Raw genomic sequence first — 10,430 nt, forward strand, 5'->3', positions numbered from 1 at the left:
GAAGACATAATGTGTCATTATTTTTATGAGCTTACTATTCTATCAGATTAAAATTCTTCTGCTTGTAGGGAGTTCTTTAATTATGGCTTTGGATGGATAAATTCTTCAATGTCTTGTTTAGTTTTAAATTTTTGTTATCAAATAATGTTCATGTTTTCAGGTTATGTGACATAAGAATCCAATCTTATTTTAAAAAAAAAGTTTTCAACATTTTTTTGTCTAACTCTTTTGTCTTTTGCAATCCCAAGTGAAGTAAAATTTGAATTTTATTTTGATAATCTACTGACATTGTATCTTTTCCTTTTTTGGTTCAGTTACTTCTTTTTACACCAAGAAGTTAGAGCAATTCATATATCTGCCAGGAATGTATTGGTATGTCTATTTTTCTGCACCTCCTCCAATATTAACTGGTCCATTTTTAAATCATTGTCACTTTTTGTACAATATGAGGCAAAACCTCAGAATTATTTTCATTTTTATTTTTTTTATTTTTCCTGTCATTAGTGATTTGGAGCATTACACACACACGCATAGTCATCTACATCTACAGCTAATAATTAAGCCTATGAAGTTGATAAGGTCATAAATGAGAAAGTATAGAGAAAAAAGAGAAGAGAACCTAAGACAGAAGCTTAGGGCACTCTCCTAAATGTGTATCACATGAAGAGGGTATGGAGCTTTCAATAATATGATGGGAAGAGGAAACATGAGTTTTATAAGAGCAAAAGAGACTAATAAAGTCCAAGTTTCTTTTTAATTTTCACAATGACTTTTTATTAAAGTCCCTTTATTTATAAATATTTTATAATCTAATCTATGTTATCTAAGATTTTCTTTCACTTATTTAATAGATAAGAATTTTCATTTCCTCCAATTAAGAAAATATATCATTCCTTTTCCTCCAGTTTTTAATTTTAAAATATTTAGACTACTAATTAGAATTTATTGCAGCATATAATGTGAGATGTGCATCTAAGTACATTTTTTGGGAGGCCACTCTCCTATCTAATTGTATCAATAATTTTTATTGAATAATCATTCTCCATTCCCAGAGTTTTGTAATCTTTAGCCTAATCAAGTGTCTTTAGTCCTACTTCTGGGCTCTATTCCACTTATCTATTTTTGGTTTAGTTTGGTTTTCTTTGTCCAGTATCAAATAGTTTTCATAATTACTGCTTTAGTTATAAGATCCAGCAGTTTGAGGTTATTTTCCTTTCATTGTTTCCTTTGATATCTTTGCCAATTTGTTTTTATACCATTTTTATGATTTTATCTAATTTGATGAATTTGATTGGTATACTATTGAACATATAAATCAAGCTGAGCAAAATTGACATTGCTTAATGGCTCAAGCTAGCCAAGCACATGGAATCTTCCCCCCAATTATTTTCTTTCTTTCTTTTTAAATTTGATGAATATATTTTATCCTGCCTTAGATATGTATAAGCTGTGTGATCCCAAGTCAATTAACCTCTCTGTGTCTCAATCTTTATATCTATAAAATAGAGATAAACCCATTATGGTGAGGATCAACTTAATTAACATGTGTAAAGCACTTTGCAAACTGTAATGTGTCATAAAATGCTAGTAATAATAGATACTATTTGTTGTTGTGCTTGTACATCTGTGCATATCTTTGTAAACTGATGCCCTCACATTTAATGTTTTTGTAATTATCATAATTATACTTTTCTTATTCATATCTAGTTTCTATTAGTGAGATATAAAAATATGAAAAATATTTGTGATTTTACTGATGCAATGCAATATAAAATACACTCAATTTTGATATCAAAAGAATTAGGTTTAAATCCTAACTCTCCCATTTTCCTCTGTAGCAAGATTCAAGACTTAATCTCCCAATTCACATGAAGATTAGCAGGTTATGATCCCAGAGCTAAACTGACTACATCTCCCCTTAAAGTTTCTAAGAGTATCTCTTAGAGGTAGGGTGATTCTGTTAATATACCTCCATAACCATGCCATTTTTATTTTTATCCCGAAACCCTAGAAAAAATAGAATTTTAAACATTCTTTTTTGTTTAATTAGATAAATTTTCTTCAATTACATTTTCTTAAATTTCTGATAAAAGTAAGATCCAAAGATAACGATTCTGCATACAGGATAAATATTTTGGGTGAACAACAACTATAACAAAAAAGATCTGACACTGGTTGTCCCTTTTTGCCTGTGTTCATTATATTCCCCCTCTTCAGTTCCTCCATCATCCTCCATCACTGCTCTGAGTACTTATTCTGTCACTACCAATCTGGTTTTCCTCCTTAAGCCTCAGGTAAAGGCCAAAAACTGGTCTATGTGTAAACACAATATAGAATAAAAATTCTTTGGGCTCAGAAATAATCCTCCATGAGATAATTATGTTCTAGACATTTACATTCTAAACATCAGCGTATACCTATATTTGTTTTAAAGTCATGAGTCCTATATCAATATCATTTATCCTTGGAGTACAAATAGCTTCCCCCAAGAGGAGCCAGTTCCCCTTAATAGAAGGGCCTCATATTTATTGCTTAGTTCCATATATCCAGTTGTTATTTTTCTTCCCTTCCTTCTCTGTCACATTCTTCAACCTTCCAATCTCCTGGCCTAGAACATAATTCTTCTCTGTCCTTTCAGATCTTTTTTCTTTTTCAGTTCTACCCCGAAAATTTGTCATTCATTTAAGAATGAATTTAAAAATAAGAATTTAAGAAAAATTATACGCTCACTAATAATCTATATCAGGGATTAGTTAAAATATGGCCAGAGGGCAAATTTTAGCTGTTGCTTTTTTATTATTATTATTCAAATATATAAAGTCAATTCTTAGCTTCCTATCAGCAATTGTTGACTTTGGCCCTCAGATCTTGGTTTGCTGACCCTTACTTCCCAGAGAGATTTTTGGAGACATTTTACCTTCTCTTTTCGGGAAGAGAGCAATTCATATGATGCAACTACACAGCATTTCCTTGAAATTGGCAGCCACCAAAATTGTATCCCGTCTCCAGATCACTGCCACTGATTCCTTTGCCCTTGGTACTTGCTACATGTGGCAGTCTCAAGCCTCTGCTGGTAGCCCTTGTACCTAATTCTCACGATGATCTGCTGTAACATTGTATCTATTTGTCATGTCTGTTTTCCTCGAGGAGGTTTCTGAATAGATTTCATTCCTTCATGGAGACCTTCCCACCCTTCCTGTATCCTTTAAGCCAGAAGGAAAAGATTCCAGCCAATGAATTAAGAAGAATTGATTAAGTGCCTTTTATGTGCCAGGCACTGTACTAACCCTAATGTAAACAGTTGCAGCCCTCCGTGTGAAGATCTGAGGCAAGAATCCGATTGCCAGCAAGACTTTATCTAATTAAAGCACTGGATCTATGGTCAGGAAGACTCATCTTCCTGAGTTCAAAGATGGCCTCAGAGCCTCCTTAGCTGTGTGACTCTAGGCAAGAAACTTAACCATTTGTCTCAGTTTCTTCATCTGTAAAAACAATCTGGAGAAGGAAATGGGAAATCACTTCAAGATCAAGAGAAAATTCCAAATAGGGTCACAAAGAATCTGAAACAACTGAACAGCAATGAAATATATAGTATAGTAATTTGGTTGTACTTGTTAATACTTTAAGTAGTGTAAATATCATGGGTTCTCAGTATCCCACTTCTACTACTATATGGACTGAAGACTACTCAAAATAGCATTGTATTCATGTATTTTGTTTTTCATACTAATCATTTTCCAATCTACTGGCTCCTCCCAAGAACACACCTTTGTAACAAAGAAAATTAGCCAAGCAAAACAATTTTAAGTGTTGTGTCTGTGTCTACCAGTATAAGTGATATTTGAGGTACATTTCATTGTCCAGGGCTAAGAGCCATTTAAAATTTTTTGAACATCTCATGGATATCATGAGGAGCAAATGTTCATCTTTCTTACACAAAAAAATAGTAGTCAAATAGAAGAAGGACTAGGCTTATTCCATGTGACACTGATGGCAGAATTGAGCGCTAGGGATAAAAATTACCCTAGAAACAAATTGTACATAGGAAATATAAAAACTATCCTGACAATTCAAGTGATCTGAAAATAAAAGAGACATCCATGAAATAGTGTTTCCCCTTCCCTTGAGATCTCTGAGCAAAGGCTAGATGAAGTGTGTGTGTGTGTGTGTGTGTGTGTTGGGGAAGATCTTATAAGGGAAACTTCTTCAGCCTCTGAAGTCCCCTCCAACCCTGAGACACTGGCATCTGTAAATATACTTGATTTGCAAAGCTAACAAACACCTCAACTTAGAAGAACTATTTATAACCAGAGTGTTGGGGGCAGGAGGGGAAAAGATGTTTCCAGAGGTCAAAACCCTAATCATTACTGAATTTCCCATTGTGAATTAGGAACCATTGGAATTTTTCTTTCTAGCTCTGGAGACCTGCACATTCTCTAGATAAGGCTGGCTGAGGAGAGCCCAGGGATTGAACATCTATCCCTGAAAGAGGTCTGGTAGTTTCCCAGAGCTGACAATATGAAAATTCCCAGATCCCAGAAGAGATGAAGCTGACCCAATGGGGAATGAGTTAAATGTTATTTCTAAAGCTAGTCAGAGAGGTAATGACTTCCAAAGTTTCCAAAGGGCTGTTTGTGATGGAGCAAAGTGGTTTGTGCAAATGAAAGACATTTTGAAGTTGGATTGTAAAAAAAAGAAGAAGAAAGAAAGAAAAAGAAAAAAAATCCTTATGAAATCTTGTCTGTCAAAAATTTTCTAAAACAGGAAACTCCCTGAAACTCCCCTTATTCAGAGACTATCTAGTGTCATCAGGGATTTGAAATGAAAAATCTTTTTCTTTCCCATTTACCAGGCATTAAGTATAATTCATTATAATCCATGCTGTGAATTGCCCTCTCTGCCTTAATAATAATAATAGCTATCATTTATATAGTGCTTTACATATATTATCCCATCTGTGCATCACAACAACCCTGTGAGGTAAATACTGTTATTATCCTCACTTTACAGATGAAGAAATGGAGACTGAGAGAGTTCAAGTGACTTGCCCATAGTTGAAGAGCTGGTAAGTATTAAAGATGGGATTAGACCTCATGACTTCCCAATTCCGAGTCCAGTATTTTCTCCACTATGACATCTACGTTCCTCTTTAGTCTTTTCCCCATTACTTTGCCTAGGAAAGAATACAGTCAGGCAGCCCAGATGCCACCAACAGCTTAGAAATACAGACTAGATCCTGGCAAGGGGATTTAAGAAAAGCAGATTCAGCCATGTTAATGTCAGTAGCCAGGGAAACAAACACTTGTTTAGAAGAAAATATATTTCTTTACAGGCAAAAACTCTGTCAGCCTGATTTTGTGCAAGAAAAAAAAAAGATTTTCTTTTCCTTTGTAGGTATTACATTCACTATCACCAAGGACATTTAAAATTTGAAGACAAGTCCCCCAAAAGCTTATTATTTTTTTTTCAATGAACTATGTTTTCCATTCTGGTAGCTGGCACAAGATGAACAGTGGTGTAATGGGGGAACATCCAATTGTTGAATGTTGGAACATACAATACAGTGACATTCTTTCCTCACTGTCGATTACTAAAAGAAAAAAATCAAGTTATCAAACTATTTATGCTTTTCCCATTATTATTATTATTACTACTACTATTATTATATTGTTATTACTAAATTGATAGATTTATCACTAACTAATTAATAGCTATTAATTTTGCTTTGGAAACAGGATAAAAACAAGACTAAGATTATTAAATAATACTATAATTAGGGTCTGGTGCTTGTGCAAACCTCATCAGCTTGCTAAGAAGACATCTTCATGTGGAAGACTATAAGGATCTGCTTCCAGGAGAATTATGATCTTCATAAGGAAAATGCCCAGGAGAGACTGGAGCAAGCAAGAACGTTCTGTAATTGGTTTTGTTTAGCCAAGCGTGTATTGAAGAAGAAGCTCTGTGACTAGCTCTGGAGACATTCAAAAAGAATTGTTACCTTTAACTATGTTCTCTTTGCCAAACAGGTTTCTATGAGATCTGGGTAACTTCTTCAGTCATGGCATCCAGTGAAAAGAATTTAGTTTCCAGCCTTGGGAATTTCACCAGGTCAGAAGAGCAAGCTACAAGATGCTAAGAATTAGAACTTAAACTTATCCAGTTGAACGCCAGTGTCCTGGGAAACAAAGAACTATTTTAAAGAGCAATCTTTGAGACTCTAGTCCAGTGGAAGGATTCATCTAGCAGCTGTTCACATATGTACTTGAACTTGGTAGGACCAATACTATGCAAAAAACTGAGCTGTTTTGAGATTTCCATTCTGGTACTTTGGGGTGGGGAGAGGGTGAAAAATAGATGTTAGGGGAAATGATTGAATGTTCCTGATATATATGTGAAAAAATATCTCTTTGTAAAAGCCAGTAGATCCTGAGTGGTTAAGTGGAACAGAGTCCTAGTCACTGGGCCCCTAAAAATGGAATGAACACAACCAGTGAGGGTCTAGAGCTAATAATAGAGGAAAGAGAAATCGTGAGCTCCCCAGGATGCCTGAAAACGCTTAGTGAGGGGATGTATCAAAGTAAGAGTCAACCGTGTTCTAATATAAACACCTAAGTACAAGTTAGCTATTACTTTATCTGTCAGTGCTTAATATAAGCACAGATACTCTCCCAGAATTAAGTTTAAAATTCCCCTTCAATCCCTCTGAAGAATCAAAGGACCCTTCTGGGCTGGGCTGGCTCTGGCAATTGGGTTTTGGTGTTTGTCACTTTTGAAAGTGACAAGAAAGAGGCTTCTGTCTTTTCCAATTTTTTCACCAGCCTTCAGGCATCAAAAGCTTACATTAAATTACCAACTGCTTACATTAGTTATAAGAGCAGGATTTTAGCTACTCATACATCCTATGGCTCCCAGGAAATAAAATGAATGAATTAGATTAGATGACCTGGAAGATTTCTTCTAGTTCTAAAAATCTATGATCCCATGATCTTTGAGAGTCTTCCCTGAATAGAGCTTCTCTTTGCTCAGAATGGCAGCTTTGGGAAAGAACCTCAGAAAGGGTCTAATCCTATCTCTTCATTTTATAAAAGAGGAAACTTGGAAGACAATAAAGGACACGGGACTGTCCAAGGTCACATAGTTAGAGAGTAGTTAGCCTCAAAAATTCCAGAATCTTGTCTCTGACCACACAGAAAGAGAATACCATGAGCCATTCTTAAAAATAATTCCTAATCAGGCAGCTCCCATGTGCCTCTGGTTCTCATTTTTAAAAAATATGTAATACAACATAATAAATATTTATAGATTTATAAAGTACCTACAGTGTATAAAGTTCACTACAGTGAACAATATTTGAAGCACTGGTTAAAATACAAAATTTAGATAAATACTGCTTGACCTCAAGGAATTTACTATCTAGTGGGTGAATGAGTCAACAAGGGCAACTATAATGTACAATACTCTGAAGATCTCTATTGTATGTTATTTTGCATACAATGTTGAAGATGACACTTTAATCTAGAAACTCCTATTATCTTCTAATCCTATTATGGAACATTGCCTTTTATTTCAATGAACTTTTGAGGAAGCACTACAGTGAGATAACTGCATTTTAAAATGGAACTATTGTATGATTTCCTCATAATCTGGGATTAAACTGAATCTCTCAAAGTAAGGAAACAACCAGCCTAGAAAAGATAGAATCTATCAAGATATAAGCTGAAGGTATGATCTTCCCACTTTTTGCAATTAGCTTTCTTTTGATTATCCTACCATCTAAGATATCTTCTCATCCTAGCCTCTTTGTAATTGTATTCAAAGAGATCGTCCTAAAGGTTGTCTGGCAAACTGTACCCTCCTCTCCCCAACCCACCAGATGGCCAATGTGCTGCTTTCTTTCAGTATTATAGTTTAAAATGTGATCGTGGATATCAGAGGTGTGCTGGTAAATGTTTAACAACTGGCTCTCTGGGGGAAGAGGGGGAAGTTACACACTTTTAAATGTAATGGGTATTACGAACATTTTCTCCATTGCTTTAAATCTAGACAACAAACAGAATAATAAACCAGGCTCTGATTTGTGGGCTAAATGATTTGTTACTCCCATTCACCTAATCTCCTCTCCCATTTTTGCTTTCTGATTAAATGTTATCCATCCTTCAAAGCCAAGCCCAAGTCCCACATTCTCCAAAATACCTTCCCTAAATTCTCCCTCTTTTTTCCTGAGTTCCTAGGGCTCCTACTATGTCATACAATTTGATCCTTAGTCCCATATTGTTTTTCCTAGTTTTCTACTTACTTCCTACATGTTTATCTTATCTGCCCAGTAAGATTTTAATGAATCTTCCTTATATTTTCTCAGCTATCATCCCTACTAATCCAGTGCTAGATGCATAGTAGATGTTTAGGAAATATGAGTTTAAAAAATTGAATTGAATTGAAAAGGCAGTGTGAAAAAAATTCTGAATCTGCAGTCAGGAAAGGGATGGGTTTGGTTCCTGTTCCTGGTTCTTACTAATTATGTATTCCTAGGCACTTCCTAACCCTCTCTGGGCCTCAGCTTCTCCATCTGTAAAACAGGGAAATACTACTGGTATTGCTTAATCACCATCACTGTCACCTTGTGGTGAAGCTCAACTGAGATAATATATACCATGAAGTGGTGATGTCAAATTCAAATAGAAGTGGGGGCCCCTAAAAAATCTATAATGATTCCCATGAGCTGCATATTGATGTAGAAAACTACATAGTAACATTAGCTGTGTTTTATTGTATTTTTACTTATTTTGTTCAATATTTTCCACTTCCATTTAAATCTGATTGGACCATAAATGTTGTGGGCTATGTATTTGACAATTTCTGCTGCGAACTTTATAGCACTATATCCATTTTGTCTTATAATCAATAGCTCATTTCTGATATTTGTTTTTTAAAAAACACTTTTTAGACCTTTGGACTTGGAATCAGGAAAATTTTATTTGAATTTTATCTCAACCACTTAGGAGCTTTGAGGAAAGTCAGTTAAGCTCTCTGGGACTCAGTTACCTCATCTTTAAAATGAGACAATTGGTCTCCATGACCTTTAAGATACCACACACCTCACAATCTATGCTCCTATGATAAGTCATCCCATTCTTTCTTTGAATTCTGTTGGGGATTTGGTGCCACAAAGGAACAGGATGCCTGGGTGCTAGGGTTGGAGAAATGGATCCTGCTCAGAGAGTGGGGAAAAGGAGGTGTGGTCCGCAGATCAAAAAGAAAAAGTCAAGGTATACAGACTGGCTTTGCCTGTTTGTTAGCTGTTGTACATTAAGTGCCTGGTCTCCATCTGTAATTGCCCAGGACAGATGTCTATCTCTTATATCAGTAACTGGTCTGCAGCATTGGCCCCAGTCCCCTGACTGCATTGTCATTCTGCAAACAGGCCTGGTTGGTAATCAGAATCAGCTGCTAGGATCAATCGTGGCCTTACAGGGCCTTATCTCCCTATTGTAGCTCTGCAAATTATTATTTCTTTCTGCTGTAATGAAAAAAAAAAGTCTCCATTGATTGCTAAATGCAAGGCCTGATGTTCCCTCATGATTGCCTTCAGAATAAATTGAATACTGTATTGTCCAGTAATAATTATCATGTTATAGAGATTTCAGCTAGCAAGATAGGAAAAATGGCTGTCAATTAGAAGCTAGCAAATAAGCCAGTGACTAAACTGTACCGATGCATATTTTTAAATGGCCTGATTTATTTACATATCAGGCTACCTCATCACTCCCTGAGAATGTCACTGAGCCATAATGGAAAACCTTGTATGGAACTGAAACTCACCTTGAACTCTTGAGTTAAGAAGAGAGACTGTAATCACAGGGGACTGGGGGAGCACAGAAAAGGAGCCGCAGTTTAGGTCAGATACTGATAAGAAAAGATGAAGGCAGGCAGTTGCTTTCCCTCTTTTCCACTGCCATGGACATCACCTTACTTCAGGATCTGCTCTCATCGTCTCACAACTGGACCCCTTTAAGAGCGTCCCAACTTGTCTCCATGACTCCAGCCTCTGTCCTCTCCATTTTGATACCATCCTGCTGCCAAATAAAACTCTCTAATGCTCTTCATTTGTTCTTCCTCCCCATGTTTGACCTGTAGCTTTAAATGCTGGAATCCAATGGTAGCCCCTGAGTGGGACCAGGCTGAAGGAAGGAGCCCATGGGCTCAGCTTCTAATGGAAGACATAATAAAATATATTCACTTTATTGTTGCTTTTTGTCAAAGCAAAAAACCAAAACAAAAACTTTCCCCACTCAAAAACCTTTTAAGGACTCAATAAAAAAATCAATTAATATTTATTAAGTACCTACTATTCACCAGGCACTTTGCTAGGCAATGGGAATGCAAATTCTAACCTCAGAGATCTTATGTTTTATAGGGATTCTCCACTGCCT

The 10,430-nt window shown here is 35.9% G+C and overlaps 1 long non-coding RNA gene across 1 annotated transcript in view; it reads left to right on the forward strand.

The window, feature by feature from the left end:
* The window catches only part of LOC127540459 (uncharacterized), a 75,330-nt gene extending 65,107 nt beyond the window's left edge, over positions 1-10,223 (forward strand). Inside the window, exons 4-5 of the long non-coding RNA XR_007948153.1 lie at positions 5,011-5,065; positions 6,027-10,223. This is a non-coding gene — a long non-coding RNA (uncharacterized LOC127540459). The remainder of the gene's footprint in view (positions 1-5,010; positions 5,066-6,026) is intronic.
* Positions 10,224-10,430: the final 207 nt, after the last annotated feature.

This window comes from Antechinus flavipes, chromosome 6 (genome assembly GCF_016432865.1).
Source record: "Antechinus flavipes isolate AdamAnt ecotype Samford, QLD, Australia chromosome 6, AdamAnt_v2, whole genome shotgun sequence".
NCBI lineage: Eukaryota > Metazoa > Chordata > Mammalia > Dasyuromorphia > Dasyuridae > Antechinus > Antechinus flavipes.